The sequence below is a fragment of the Aythya ferina genome (genome assembly GCF_964211825.1).
Source record: "Aythya ferina genome assembly, chromosome: 3".
In the NCBI taxonomy this organism is placed as follows: Eukaryota; Metazoa; Chordata; class Aves; order Anseriformes; family Anatidae; genus Aythya; species Aythya ferina.
In genome coordinates this window covers 92,734,021-92,750,754 of record NC_140298.1, presented here as the reverse complement: position 1 = coordinate 92,750,754, position 16,734 = coordinate 92,734,021, and the positions used below count along the sequence as shown (strand labels likewise).

Here is a 16,734-nt window from a genome sequence, read left to right as displayed (position 1 = left end):
GATGACAGGTGAAACTGAGAGAATGAATATGTTCTTTACTGACTGAGCCAGCTTTATTGGCAAAGTAATATATTCTGCAAAGTTAGATCTTTCAATGGATTTTTAAGAATTGATGTTTTACATATTGATTTTAAAATAAGTGCTGTTTTGTGTATCAGCTTCAAATGTCTGTTTTGCCAGCAACTGAACTAAACATACAAACAATAGATCACTGTAGATATTCAGGCTGTTTTCTGAGAAGATTTTGAGGAGCACTGTGATTTGCCTGGCATGCTGCTAATACTCTTAAACACTGCACAGGTCCTGTGACACATACAACATTGTTTTATATGTATGGGGAGGAGAGATATCTATATGAAAAATTTGGTGGCAGAACAGTAAATAAATGGGGTGCTAATGTAATGTTGATAAAAATAGCAAAAGGGGAGGAGTTATAAAGTAACAATGATTTATTTATTCTGCAGTCAATAGTTTCTTCAATTTAATATGTTTTATATTTTCCAAAATCTTTTACAAACTCTATGGCATGCTGTCTTTGGAATTTGACTGAGAACCATCAGTATTTGCTTAGGATATTTCTAAACTATGATCAAGTTTGAACAGACAGTACTCTGGCTTGTCTTTCAACAAAAAGTAAGCTCAGCTGAGGATAAAGGTGTGCATTTGATATGTACTTCCTTGTTTTTATTTTAGAGCAGAACTAGGAGAAAAATGGGATGAAGAACGTGACAATAAGAATAGCAATCCAGGACATACTGGTGTCAAAACTACACATGAACCTCTAGAAAGAACATAGAATCAGAGAATCAGAGAATCATTTAGGTTGGAAAAGACCTTTGAGATCACCATGTCTAACCATCAACTTGACCTACTGAGTCGCATCAAACACATCCCTTAGTGCCATGTCCGCATATCTCTTAAGAATATGATGGGGACTCCACCACTTCCCTACACACCCTGTTCCAATCCTTGACCACCCTCTTCATGAAAAAAAAATATTTATAATGTCCAATCTAAACTTCACTGGCACAATGTTTTTTTACATCCTATCACCTGAGAGTCACCTGAGAGTACCCCAGTACCAAGCCCTGGGGGACACCACTGGTGACCAGCTGCCAACAGGACTGAACTCCATTCACTGTGACTCCTTGAGCCTAGGCATTCAGCCTGTTCTTCCCCCACTGAACTGTCCAAGCCATCAGCAGCCAGCTTCTTCAGGAGAATACTGTGGGAGATGGTGAGAGAAGAATGTTGTAACATAACCTGTTTTGTGCTACCTGCTATTTTAAATTTAATCTTAAAAAGGAGATCTGGGGGAATGTTGTTTCCATTTTAGCCAGCAAGAACCTAACATGCAAATATACCAGCCAAACACAAAATCAGGCCAGATACCCTGGAACTCAAGTTAACTTTTGTTCCAGTTTCTTAATTACAAATTACTTGCAACTTCCTTCAAATATTGGTTATATCATCAAAGAAAATAATATGTAATCAGAGGAAAAATAAACATGTAAAGCAGAATCTACTTCCACCTAAATTAACATAACTGATTTCAGCAAGATGAAATGTCTAAGGGGAAGTAGCAAGTAGTACAGCTGCAGAAAAGCAGAGCAAGCTTTGAAGCTCAAAAAAACATTTTTCAGGTGTGTGTCCTTGCAATTTGTTCTAACTCTATGTGTTGATTTAATAAAAGTTAACAACTTTTCTAATAAATTCTACCCTTTTAAATCATCATGATATCTACAATACTAAGTCTGTACTCAAACTAGCTATGCATCTTGCATGGCCAACTTTACTTGGAAGAAGTTGCTGGCTTCAGATGGATTATTAAATTTCATATGGAAATAAGACTAAGGATGAAGAATAAACAGCAAGGACTGAATTTCATCTTTAATTTGAGACTATATATTAGCCCTAGGACTTAATCTACTGATAGAAGTAAGATTTCAAAAATGAAATCTCATGCATGTGAAGGCTCATTAGAGAAGGTCGAGCAAACAGCAGAACTGTCTCTTCTCTACAGGGAACATGCTTACATGCAGAACAGTTGTTACAAGATGAAGTATTTTGTGCAACTTACACTTCACCAATCAGAGTAGAACCAGACAGAAATTATGCTTTCAGAGTCTCTAAATATTAGGAATAGATGCCTTTCAAAAGCTGAAAGAGCTATACAGCTATGTAAGCTTGTAAAAGCCTACAAGAAGGCCAGCCAAAGCTCAACAGTGTTAGCTCTCTGAATAGAGCAAAACTATTAAACTACAGTCTATGGAGATTTATGCTGAACATTTATACTTAAGCACGTCATAAACTGTCTAATAATTACCTTGAAATATTGCTGCAAAGGAGCAGTATGGCCAACATAAACCATGTACAAAGTGGATTTTAATCACTTCAGAGGAAATAAGTGGCAAGGGATTTTAATTCTATTGATTATGTATCAGACAAGCATTTACACTTCATCCACCTTCTAGATATTCTCTGAAAACATAGATCAGGAAGCAAGCAGTTACAAGTGAAAAACTGAATTGCTCTTATTTTTGTTTTGTTTAGAGTTGAAGAAAAGCCACTGCACAATATCAGAAATTATACCATTGTCCTTAGTCTTGACAGCACCTGAAAGCTCTAGGGCTGCCAACTATCTTTAGCACTAGTCTATAATCATAAAACTCCTGGAAGTCTGAAAATCCCTCCCAGTAAAACATGCTGCACATCAACACACCTCACTTGCTTCAGGTTAAGCCACTAAAACAATGCCTAAAGCTAACAAGGTGTTGTCAAGCTGGAGCACAGCATAGGCAGTCCGTCTCCCAGTGTCAGCATTTATTATGATGATATATTTGTTGTGCATGGCATCTGTGGAATGCCAGAGATTAACTATAACCTGTGCTGTTAAAAACATGTACAATAATTAGTTCATAAAATATATCTCATAGCTAACATACATTGTTATGACAGTCTTGAGTGTACTATAATACATCAAGATCATGAAAGGTATTCTCACTCCCATTGTTGAACTTATCTTCCTCAAACTCAATGTTGTGTATTGCTTTTTAAAGTCCTAATATCAGCAGGATTATTATGCAATTGTGAATAAACACACACATACACAAATATTTATAAGTTTATGCTTACATAATATCCGGTTTATATAGTGTGGTGAACTTTAAAGAAGGCATACAAGATAAATGGACACAGCTCCATTATTGTATTTTTGTTGTATATAAGATGGGGAAAAGAAAGTGAATTTGTACTGTAGAGTCTGTAGCTGACACCAGCATACTTTTATACTCTATCCTATTGAACTGTGTGTGAACTGCATATGTATACTAATACAGTAAGCTTCTAATAACAAGGGACCCATCAATGTCTCATACATCAAACATCAAATGGAAGTTTTGTTAAAATTAAGCAACAACAACAAAAGTTGTGAAGCCCCAATTTTATGACAGTGATTCAGACACTTTTTTTGTTTGTTTTTCTTCTGTACAAGTAGAGGATTATGACCAAATTTTGTTGTTTTTGTTTTTAATCCTGATTTTGTTTTTAATCTTGTTTTTGTTTTTAATACTAGGAGGCTAGCTGGCACACCCTTAAGTATCCCAAGTCAGCGGTTCAGGACCTGTCTGTGGCTTCTTGCACTGGAGCAATCTCAATGACCTGACAGCTAAAAATGGAGCTAAAGGAGCTAGGCAGATAGCAGTTGTGACTTTCATTGCTACCTCATTTTTAATGCTCAAAATAGTAATCAAACATTGAATCTTTATTTTCGTTGTATACAGAAGACTCTCTTCAAATGTAATAAGCTTGAATAACCTAACCAACACCTAATGCTCAGTTCTCTTGTAACAACCAGGTGGGCTGCCATTGCCAGTCTGCTTTTAAGTGCCAAGGAATATTGTGACCTTCCTCAGAGGTGGGCTGTGAGGTCAGGTGGGGTCTCCCCAGAGCCAGCAGCATGAGGCACCTTTGGCTGAGGAAAGTCACCCTTGCTGAGGACACCACTTGGCCTGTTGAGCCATGTAGCACTGTCAGAAGTACACAGTTACTACACCAAAAAGAAGCACTATGAATTTAAGTGCTCCCCATAAATCTTATCCTATCTAAAACATCCTTTCCTCTCCACCTCCCTTCTGCACATGGGGGCAAAAATGCTGACAATCAAATGGCAAATAATCATATTTGCTGTTATCCTATGTTGCAACATAAAGCTCTAGCCCACAGTGCTTTCAAAATTAAAAATCTCCATTAAGTATTACTAAAGATTTTGAGCATCTCCGTACACCACAGTTATAGCTATAACAAATCTAGCATTATATTTACAGCATTTTAATAAGCCTCAAACTTAATAGAATGATTGATAGAAAGTGAACATTTACATTTAGAAGAATAATTGTTTCCATGTTTGATGTAGCCCAAATACTTCCCTGATATAACTGTAGCACTGCATATTTTACAAATACTATTTAAATCAGGTTTTACAAGTGAAACAAGGAATATGTTTGTCATTCATAAAAAGCATATGTGTCAGTGACTATTTCTGTTCTATACACAGATAAATGTTCAGAAAAGCAACAAAACTTATATAAATAAGGAATGAGACAGACAAGTGGTTCCAGCTGTAAGATAAAGCAACACAAAATCCTGAACTGGGAGACCAAATTAATTTCTTCTAATCCTAGTAACAGCAAAATAGAAATAGCAGTGGCTTGGGCAACACAAAGCAGGTTTGTTATTTTTCACTATGCTATCAGCTCTTTTGTGGGGGGACAAAGTGTCTTTCCATATTCAGAGCTATTTATTCTCACAAACTTTCTCTATTCAAGAAAGCAAATAAATTAAAACAATAATACTAAAAAACACTACTACCACCACCTAAAAAAAAAAAAAATCTTCTTCCTATCTAAATTCAGTTCTGTGCTACAGAAAAATGAGAGGAGACAAAGACATTTTCCACTCCTGAGTAAAACTTTACTTAGATCTGCTTATTCTCACCCTGTTCTAGGACTTCTGATATTTCAATCATTTTAGCATTTGTTAAAGACTGTCTCAGCTTTTGATATGCATAGGGGACTTCCCTTTTTTTTTTTTTTTTTTGTAAAGGTAGCACTGGAAGATTAGGAAGGAAAATTTTATTTCCCTCATTACTTTATAGGCACATTAAGCTTAGCAAATCCTGCAATGCACCAGTTTTTCTCCCTCTATATACAGTTGCTTATCCCAATGCCTCTTCAAAATCTATTATTTTTCAGCTTTTCCAAAATGCACTTACTGCTTCAGATAAGAATGAAATATTATTTTTAATTCTGGCACTGTAGTGTTTGCTGCCTCTGGAGAAGACCTTACAAGAAACCTGTTTGGAAGGGTCAAATTTTGCAGGACTCTACTTTAGCTGGGCATGTTAGGAGACAGCAGGAGAAGAAGAAAATGAACATCTTTTTTTATATGGGCTCTGGAGACCTAAGTAGATGTTCTAATGCTTTCTTAGACTAATGCACTGATGAGACTTCAATACAGAGGTCCCAGAACCAAAAGATAAGGCTGCCCTATCCTCCAGAGCGCTTTGTGTCTGATCTGTTCATATATGATTGGAGCAGAAACCTGATACTAGCTCATGGGGAAAAAGGTGGGCTCAAAATGAAATGCTCTAAGGAAAAATACAGCTTCTTGAAAACACGGGGGCAAATTCATTTCTGGTTTAAATCAACAGAATTACCTCAAAAATAAATTAAATTTGAGTAACAAAGTTAAAATCATTAAAGCCACCACGTTTGAGAGATTTACCTAAGAAATAAACATTTTTATTACACATTTTTTATCTTGAAAAGTGCTGGGAGCACATATTTATGGTGTGCTTGAAGAAGATGGTGCAATATTTGTCTGGTTATTTCCTAGCTCATAGCAAGCATCTAAATCTACAGTGAAAATGTATTTTTGGCATAACTCCATGAAACAGATGGTCAGTGACTCTAGACAAACATCCTCCAGATACAAGTCCATACTGAGAGAACAAAAATATTCCCTCATTCTTCATTTTAAGCAAATTTCTGTCAGAATTTGGTAACAAGTTGTGGCATTTAAATAGAGGAATTTAAATGGGCCTTAGAATTAAAATATTTTATCTGTTTTTAAAAAGTAATTGTTTGGTGTCTGATGTGTCTTTATTCAGTTAAATGTAATGACTTAACTGAGGAAAATTCGAATAAATAATTTGCTAATACATGCATTAGAAGTATGATTTATTATAATCCACTAATCTGTCACATACCCAAACATTTCATTTTGTGTAATTCTGTTTTTAACTTTGACATGAGGTAATTGAGAAGAAGCCAAGAACCAAATAAACTTCTGAATCTATATTAAATCTGCAATTAACAAGTTTAAGGGGTTTATGACTCACTGCAGTCATATTTTTTAATTATTATTTTAATTGCAAAGATACTTAGATAGAATCAATGTACCAAACACTGTACAGACACAAAGAGACATGATATTTACCCTAAGCTGTCAAGTATGCTGAAAAATAAATAAATAAAATAAAAAATAGACCTTGTTACATGTATGTAGCTACTATTGCTTATTTGAATTCAAGGTAAGTGCAGTAAGATCAGGTTCTGCTGACAAGAGGAGTACAGTACCCTGCTTTTTCACCTCAGAAATGGGAAAGAGAATCTTTATGTCACATTTTATCTTTTCTTTTTGCCTTTTGGCCCTGTTTTGTCTGCATTTCAAGAATGGAATACACTACACAGCATGGAATTTCAAGAATGGAATACACTACCAGCATTTCCTGGTGCTGATTTTCTCTAAGCTTACCTCTATTTGGCCATACTAGTCAAAGCACTGTGCAAGGCTGATGGTAAGCAGGGATGGCTCTTATGGATGCATATCTATGAAGACTGCTCTTTAATGAATGACAGTTCAAATAGAGCAGTATTTTTTAAATGGCAGAGTAGGCTAGGCTAAAAATCTCCTTCCCTTCAAAGCAAAGTCAGACTATGTAATAGTCATATTCTATTAAATCAAGGGCAAGGGGCCTCAGTGGGACAAAAAAAAATAAAATAAAAAAATAATAAAAAAGACCCTCTTCACATTCATTTCAGCCAAGCCTGAGACAGTAAAATTTTAATATTTAGAAATAAGTAAAATACAAGGTAAGACTGACTCACTTAAAAGATGTTATATAAAATGATATTTCTACGAATGCTAACACTTCAAACTGAAGAAGTGCACCACCAAGCTTTTTCAAAAGTGCACAATAAGTTTATATTCAGCATATGCACAGGTATGGAAATAGGTACTTAGACTACAACACTTAAAAGCATAATCAACATTTGGCTAATTGGGCTTATTACTCCCACAGATACACAATTTACTGGTCACAGTAATAAACACCATCTGCTCTTTGCTAACTGGCAGCAACCTACCAACTTTTTTCTAATTTACAGAATTTGGAACTTAAAAGGAAGATGTAAAGGAGCTGTAATGCAGTGGGATTTTCAAGTGCATCATCCTAGTCTAACTGAGCTGGATATGATTTCATATTAGGTGAAAGATTTCTCTTTGCCAGATGCTATATTTGCATATTTAAGTTCTGAGTCAACAAGAACCAGGATGTGTTAGGGTTGAATACTTAGCCATAAAACTAACGTATCTTTCAAATATATGCCACTAATATTGGACTAGGAAAAATGTGGCATAAAACTCAAATTTCTTTTTAGTCAATGAAAATATAATGACACTTAATTTGGACCCAAATGTTAGTGAACCGATTTAGCATACATGCATGTAGCATTTAATTTTGCAGAAAGCATTGTATCAAATCACAAATGGTTTATGTTAATCTAATTAAAAACTGTGTTAGTCAACTGAATTTTGCCTTTCATTATTAAAGTAATTATACTTACAGCAGCATTTGTGTATCAATTTACATTTACTAAGCACTATGCAAATATTCATTTCATTCTCAAGTCATGTTTATAATCAAAGCAAAGCATAACTTTAAATTGATTGACATCTCACATCACTCTACAGAAATTAAACCAGTCTGGGAAAGCACTCAAAAACATTTTACAAAATTCTGGTTCTTTTTTTTTTTTCCCTCTCTACATTTTCTATATTGTTGTTTGTTGTTTTAAAATGTTTTTAAAAACATATTTTAAAAATATTTTAAGAGGAGGACACCTTTTAAAAAATATATTTACAAGGTGAAAACACTTAAGTAATACTGTATTAACTCAAAGACCTGAACTGGTACTTAATTTATTGCTTGCTATAATGAGCTCAAAGAAGGAAAAAAGGCTGTGTTAACTCATCATTTTGCACAGATGGCTTTCCATTAGTTTACACAACCAAAGTATTGGGCATGGAAAGATCCACTCCCTTCTCCAGACTGAAACGTTTCTGACTTCCCCTCTAGCATGCCAAACAGAGGGTCTGCAGAGCTTCTTCCTACAGATGTTAGTAGTAGTAACCAGTGCAACTGATCCCTTAATTTATAGTTTAATACTGCTGAATGTAAAAACAAACTTAACATATATGTATATATGTTAACACTCTGTAATTTGATATAAATGTACCTGATTTTCTAACTATGAAGAATCCATCATTGTGTTAAATATTATACAAAGAATGTGACTTTTTCATTTTTAGTATTTGTTGATGTTTGTTATTTTGCCAAATCAATAGCAGTTATTACTCACTAATTCCTATTTGGAACACCTACTCAGTCTCATTACAAAGCTAGACGTTACTGAGTTTTAGGACTTTTGAGTGTCAAAAGCATCTAAAGCACTGAGAATGTCATACTTTGCTGATGGCATGCCTTTGCAAGTGACATTTCCGTCCTTTAGACTTAGTTAAGGTAAGATAGAAAAAAGTATTTTCAGTGCAACACCTGGAAAGAAGAACAAGACATTGTATGTGAAAAACAAGCTGGCAGGAGTAAGCTGGTGGGCCTGAGTGTCTTTGAATAAGACAGGCTGTAATAACTAAAGAGTATCCAGGGAGGAAGTCTTACAATTGTGATACTGCATATCCACAGTGAACAAAACTGTTTTTCACCCTGGAAGGTTGAAAGTGACACAATTAGCTATACCAAAGTAATTAATTTGGTATGTAAAGAGGGATCAGTCTGAAACTCACAATCCTTGACCACCCTCTCTATGAAGTAATTATTTCTAATATCCAATCTAAACTTCTCTGGCATGTTTTTCACATCCTATCAGTTTTCACCTGAGAAAAGAGACTAACATCCTCCTTACTGCAATCTCCTTTCAGGCAGTTGAATAAAGTGACGAGGTACCCCCTCAGCCCTCTCTTCTCTAGACTTAACAACTCCATTTTCCTCAACCTCTCCCCATAACTCTTGTTTTCTAATCTTTTCACCAGCTTCATTGCTCTTCTTTGCATATGCTCAAGAAATTCCATATCCTTTTTGTAGTGAGTGGCCCAAAATTGAACACAATATTCAAGGTGTGATCTCGCCAGTGCCACAAGCAAGAGGACAATCACTTTTCAATGTTTTTGGGGGTGTTCCAGGAAAGGTTGCACGTGGCACTCAGGGACATGGTTTAGTGGGTGATATTGGCAGTAGGGTGATGGTTGGATGAGATGATCTTGAAGGTCTTTTCCAACCTTAATTATTCTATGATTCTATGCCATGTTACAGATACCATGATATGGATGGAAACCTGTATTGGTGTCTCAGGAGATTCAAAAGAAATTTCTCCAGACTCCAAGAACATCTTACATGCATTAATTTGCAGTCCTTGTGAATCATAGCAACAGAGGAACACTGGAAAGAACTTATGGAGGCCAAACGTAGGTGGTTTGGGAGCTGAAATTTGGACCTGCACAGTAGCATTCTGTGCAATAGTCTTGTTACAACAGAACCAAAGCTGCAAGGATGGGCTGAAATAATGTTGTTAGGAGGAAGAATTAAGATTCATCTCAAACCGAGAACACCTCTAGGATATGGAGAAGCTATACAAAAGGAAAAGACCTCATTTGAAGTATGAAGGATCCAGCTGTTGGCTTTTAAAATCGAGAATAATGTTTAAAAGCTTTTAATCTGAAAAGTGGAAGAACGTCAGTGGTATGGAAGAGCAGATTGTTTTCAATTATATATCCACTAGGGAAAAAGCTGCAGAAACTCTAAATTCTCAAATATCGCATAAAACAGAAGACTGAAAATGAAAGAAAAACCAGGAAAGCGGTCAGAACAAGCTGCTTTACAAGTGCCATTTAAATAACATTCAAAGTAGAAAATCAAAAAACTGCTACATATGCATGCTACACAAACAATAGGGATTTAATAAACAGGATGAAGACTGGCATCTGTAGTTAAAAGGGATGCTGGAAACATAGTTGAAGATAGGCAGATAACAGAACTATGAGATACCTGGCTGTCCTGGCTTAAGGAGGAATGGCATGGGATGTTAAAGGAAACAAAATGTGATAAACAATCTAATTTAATCAAAAGGGAAAAATCCAAACAGACAGACTGAGAATGTGAGACTACATTAATATATATATATTATATATATATATATTATATATATATATATATGTATATGTATATAAAATCTGTTTTAGGAACCACCTGACCAGTATTGTGAAATGCTGCAATAAGCCTAAAAATGAAAAAGGTTACATGTGCAGGGCATGGAATAATTCAATTATTCTCATGGAACAGCCTGCCTTAGTCTGTAACACAGCCACTGACTCCCTCATGGAACTATAACTGGAATCCACAACCACAAGGCATCTGGTCTTGACATATTCTTTTTTTAATATAACATTTAAGGAGCCATCCTGCAAGAGTGGTCATAATAAATTAGTTCTACAAGAACAAAACATGATACTATTGTACATAATTTTTCTTTGATAAAAGCCCTCAAAAAAATGAGAATGATAAAGAGATGCTATGGGAAGCAGTCAGCATATGATATGAAGCATATCGTATGAAAAGCATTATGGATTTAATATTAAAAAAAATAAATTCCATACTCCCTATCCCCCCCCCAAAAAAAAAAAAAAAAAAATCAAGAAAATGCAACAAATAAGACAGTTAAATATCAGGACAGGAATATTATTAGAATCAAGAAGAGTATCCTTTAAAAATCTGAAGTTGTATCTAAATAAGGAAAAATGAATGAAATGACCATAAACTCTATCAGCCTAAAAAAAATCCACAGAAATTGGGTAAAATAAATAATCTGAGGAGCAACTTGGAGAAGGCATAAAAAATGACAATAAAATATTTCTTGAAGACTTAGAAACCAGAAAGAGAGCTTGTAGGGCTAACAGCTGTTCAGGCTATAAAAGGAGTATTCAAGAAAGATGAGGTCAGAGCTCAAAAATAAAATACATTTTCTCCATCTGGGTTCATAATGGAGGAAATTTTGACAGGTGGCTTGGGAAGAAGGTAGTGCAACAAAAATTTCCTAAGAATTTCCAATTAAATTACTGAAAATCAGAATAAATGATAATAATAGTTCATGGGAAAATAAAAACATTAAAGAGGTGAAGAGCTATGATGGCTATTTTAAAGGGAAATCAGGCTTCACCAAACTACTGCTGTTCTCTAAAGAACAAGCATGGAAAAGAGTGTAAACTGACACCTTATATTTGATTACCAAGACATTTCACAAGTTTCTTTATCAAAGGCTCTCAAAGAAACCAGCCTGATATGGGATTAGTAGGAAGGCCCTGTCAAGGATAAAATATTTGGATTTGGAAATTTGGAGTAAATAATGAGTATTCACACTGGGAGGAAGTCATTAGTTGAGTCCTGCAGGGATCCAGGGGGAGGCCCAAGCTGGAAAAAGCATTGAATAGTGAGAAGACCTTTTTCAGTGATGATAAAGTCGGGGTTCTGAAAGCAGGAGGGGCAGTAAAGACCTATATATTGTGACACTTGGTGATAAAATGACAGATAAAATTCAATGTAAATAAATGTAAAATACCTGGAAAGACATCTCACCTTTATAAATAATACAGTGTGCTGATTCCTTAGAAATGATATCAGTAAGAATAACAGATAGCTAATGCTCAGCAGCAGTAAAAAACAAACAAACAAACTGTATGTACTATGTTACAAATTATTAGGGAAGGAGTAGAGGAAAGACCAAAGAATATCATTATGCTACTTTATAAATCTGTAATACCACATTATCTTGAGGACTATGCACAGTTATGGCATCCCTATTTCAGATAAGCCAGAGTACAGCTGGGCAAGTTGGGCAAAAAAATGATGTTTCTGTACAGAGATTGACAAAATAGGAGTCAGCTAGAGTCATAAGTAAGAATTTATTTTGCAAAACACAACTGAGAACTATGACAGATCCAGAAAAACCAAAAGGTCATTTGGACTTGATCTCCAGACCTTCTTCCACAGCACAAAAAAAAAAAAAAAAAAAAAAAAAAAAAGTCGGGGGGTGGGGCAGGGAAGGGGGCATCAAAAAATCCTAGCAAGCGACAGTCTCAAAGAAAGCTCTTCTATGCAAGGTTCGTCCAAATAAAAGTTTAGAAAGCAATTGACAGATTCATCAGGTGCTGAAGCCCTAATCATAATTATTTGTTCATGAATGACCATATTTTGATGAATACTATATGGATGTAATGTAACTAATATGGATGTAACTCTGCCATAGAATTATTTCTTAGCACTTGGATTCTTAAATAGCTTTCACACTCATATTGGTCTAAGTCTGGTGGAAAAAGGTCTAGAATGGGATTCTTCCTGTTTATTTTTATTATTATTATTATTATTATTATTATTTACTAAAAAAAATGCAATTATATATTGTACTGTTGTATGCCTTATTAGAATTAAGCTTAAAAAAAAGTGACTGCACATCTAAATATTTTCAAAGACGACAGTTTATAGTCTTGCCATGTAGACAAATAGAGTTAAACTGAAATATATTTGATGTATAGCCTTTTCTAACAGTAATGTTAATTAACATTTTTTATTTTTACTTTGTCATTGAGAAGCAACAAATTTATTCATGACACTACAGAATTCACCATGACAAACTGAAGAAGTGAAAATGTGTCTTAATATACACATTAAGATTTGTCTGTAAACCAGATATTTTTGTATTTATTTTATCATTAAAAGCTTTTGAGGCAATTATAAGCTGTAGGCCTGAGGTGGCTGACAACCTCCCTAATAACTATTTTTGAAAGGTAGTTACAATGTGATGAAGAACTGGTTATTATTAATGTAAAAGCACTGAAATTGTTTAATTTAAAATTACAGGATATGGAGAAGATATGCAAGGAATCAAAAAAGCACTCAAAGCACACAAAGAAATTCAGTGATGTTTACAGCATGGTATTTATGACAAGTCTTAAGAAATTATGACAAAAATATCCTTTCAATAACATAATTACTCTTAATTTGCATCATCTGCATCTACTGTATACTTTGGAGAAAAATATGTCATTAAAGAAAATTAATGAAACATTTAATATACTCAGTTTCTCTTTATTTTCATGTAAATAGTTTTAAAGTACTCTGATGTAAACTGCTAAATGACAGCTTTCAGAGCCAATCATTATTCATTGGTTTATACCAAAAGGATTTTTTTTTAAATTTCATTGGTAGTAAACTCATATGTATACAAATCAGTGTGTGCCTCTTAAATGAACTTCATCAAAAATCTTTTACTGTAATCTCTCATTTCTTTGTAAGCAGAGCACCATCCCCATTGACCTGAAAAGTAAAGGTAATCAATGTACCCGTGTCTTTCAGCAAAATTTAGTACAGTATATCTGAAAACAAATGCTGCAAATCAAGCACTAAGTAGAAAGAGTAAATTATTAAGAGATATAAATATCTTTCCATTTCATACAAAATGGTTTCTTATAACTGACATTTCTCTGTACTTCTGGAAAATATAAGACAGAAAAACAAAACAAAACAAAACAAAACAAAACATATTGTATAGGTTCCCCTTTTTAAACAGTTTATGTCTCAGCTCTTTGTCTTAGGCTGTATCATTTAGCAATTCTTAACACGTTCAGCTAATTAGTATGAATTCTTACTTGGTTACAGTGACTATACACAGCTAATCAAATCATCTTCCTTTTAGTTCCAACTACAATTTCAATCCCATTATCCCATTAAAAATAAAACCCACTAAATATTAAAATTATTAAAATAGAACACTGCATTTAGGACAAACTTCTGGAATAATGTCTCTCTTCTAGCCTTGCCAAATAATCAATTTCTGTTTAATTTCCTTAATTCCATTTTTGCACAACAAAATTAGTGGATATAGATGGATACAAGGAAGCTAAAAACTGACAAAAGGTAGTGAATTACATTATACTAGGGAGCAGTGACCCAAAGGAAATTGCAAAAAAATAAAATTAAAAAATAATAATAATTAAAAAATAAAGTGGACAATTTCAACATTAAACTGGATAAAATTTACATTTGAGAGTATATCATATGCAATACAGGACTGTTTCCTGTGTTTCAAAGATCTGTGTTGATGAGTTCTGGCTCATTTGATTCAAAATAATTGCAATGTAATGACCATATTGTGATTTGGATTATGTGTCTGCAGAGATTTGCAAAAGCCATGTTTACATTTCTCTGCACTAGAGCAAGTGGGCATAGCACTATTGGCAGTTTCACAATCTAGCAAGCTCTTGGTTCTACCTTGGCTTGAGTTCAAATTTGTCTTCATAAACCACTGAGCAGACAGGGATGCACAGTCTACATACATGCAAGCAAAGAGTGCCAAGAGACAAACTCAGCAGAGTACTTGGGAATCCGCACTGTTAACACTGTTACACCCGCCCAGGTGAGGCTTTGGACCCGTCCATGAGCACTCACACACTCCATCACCAAACAGACTTGGGAATTCACTTCATCCAGGCATTACTTCCTAGATTCATTTTTTATGAAGTTATCTTGTTAAAGAGGATATGAGATTTAATGCTATGGAGGTGGCTAGGCCGTAACAGCTGGCTGCAGAGCCTAACAGGCATTGGTACTGTTCTAATTGCTAGTGTAGCCATACATACTTTGGTTATAGTCTAAATCTAAAACTGAAACGTATTTATTTTCTCTACTGTACTAAAATTTCATCTTGATTAGATTAATGTTTTAAGACTCTTTAAACCCCATGAAATGTTTGCATTAAAACAGAATTAGCTATATACAAAACTATACAGTGTTTGAAGTAGTGCACAGAAATATTAATCATTTAAATCTCTCCCTGTAAGATCGAGACAGGGTTATTGATTACTACTATATCCATACATTTTAAAAACTGTGAGACAGGAAGCACAGCATTTCAAATAAGCATAATTAGTGTTTTGAATGAAGAGAAACAAAGGAAGACTTTACCCTTTCTACCCAGCTAATTCAAACACCACATTACTTTGAGCTGTAGTAACCAACCGAATTGGAACACATCACCAAATCTAAGGACTTTTTTCTGACTACATTCTTCCATACCTTGTTAAAAAAAATAAACTATCACATTAAAAACAGGTATTATGTAAAATGATAAACATGCATTTCAAAAAAAAAAAAGGTGTGTGTGTGGGGGCGGGGGGGGAGACCAAAAACTCTATGAATGCTAATTCATGTATTTTGTGAAAAATGTGAAATAACATTGCAGTATCTGAATGATGCATGATAGAAAAATATATTGGAAATATTTGAATGAGTCAGGAAAACTGTGAAACTGTGGATGAGTATAATTTGTCTTTCTGACCATTCTTGGCATGGACACTCTCAAGAGGCCAAGAGAGAAGCTTAGAAACTGCAGTGGGAGATGAAGTTTCCTGTCCTTGACTACCCCAGGTCAAGATCAAGGAAGAAATTAACAGGAAGAGATGGACTGTTCCTTGTCAAACTCTTATTTTTTCTATAGGTTTTGTGTTGTATTAATTACTTAGGGAAGGGATAGGGCCTTTTGCAGTCTTTTCTATACTTACACATAAGGTTCTTACATTCTTGTGAAAAAGGAAGAGGACAGGTAGAGTGTAAATATTCAGTTCAGAGGGAACATAGCTTTTTCCATTTGGAAAATGAATTTCCAAGGGAATACAGAAAAGTTTTGACAGAGTTAGAATACCTGTGGGGAGTGACACAGCTATGGAGATTATAACACTCTTAACTACAGATTGTGCTACTCAAGCTATACACCTGAGCTAGCCAGTTTCGGGATATCTCACAAGTAAGTATCATATGTTGCAATCACATCTCCAAATTTAAAATGCCAGAGAAAAATCCAGCAGTGAACAACTATAGGATACACTGTAGAAGAAGGAACTGTTTGAATAACTGAGGCTTTTTTTTCCATACTGGTATTAAAATATATATATATATTTAAAACAAATTATGAAGTGGAGTAATTAAATTGTATTTAGCTCTTGTTTGGACACATTTACTCAAAATTAACATTCTTGATTTGAATTCAACTAAATAGACATTGAACAATTAAGACAGTAAAATTCACTGCACTTAAGTTTCGTAAGAGTCCCAGGGAAGACATGCCTCTTTGATGCCAGAAAGCATAGATCTTCTGGCTTTTCATTTGTTTGCTTGGTTTTTGTTTTTTTGTATACAGGACACTGAACACCTTATCAAACCTTCCTGACACTACGACTAAAGCTGTCTTATCCCTCTTTAGAAGAGATGGTTATTCTGCAACACTGAGTGAAAAATTAACAGGGTTATTTTGAAGACAAAATACCACCTTT

The 16,734-nt window shown here is 34.6% G+C and overlaps 1 protein-coding gene across 10 annotated transcripts in view; it reads right to left on the bottom strand.

The window, feature by feature from the left end:
- The window catches only part of KHDRBS2 (KH RNA binding domain containing, signal transduction associated 2), a 389,665-nt gene that overhangs the window by 263,567 nt on the left and 109,364 nt on the right, over nt 1–16,734 (bottom strand). The gene's annotated exons all lie outside the window — the stretch shown is intronic.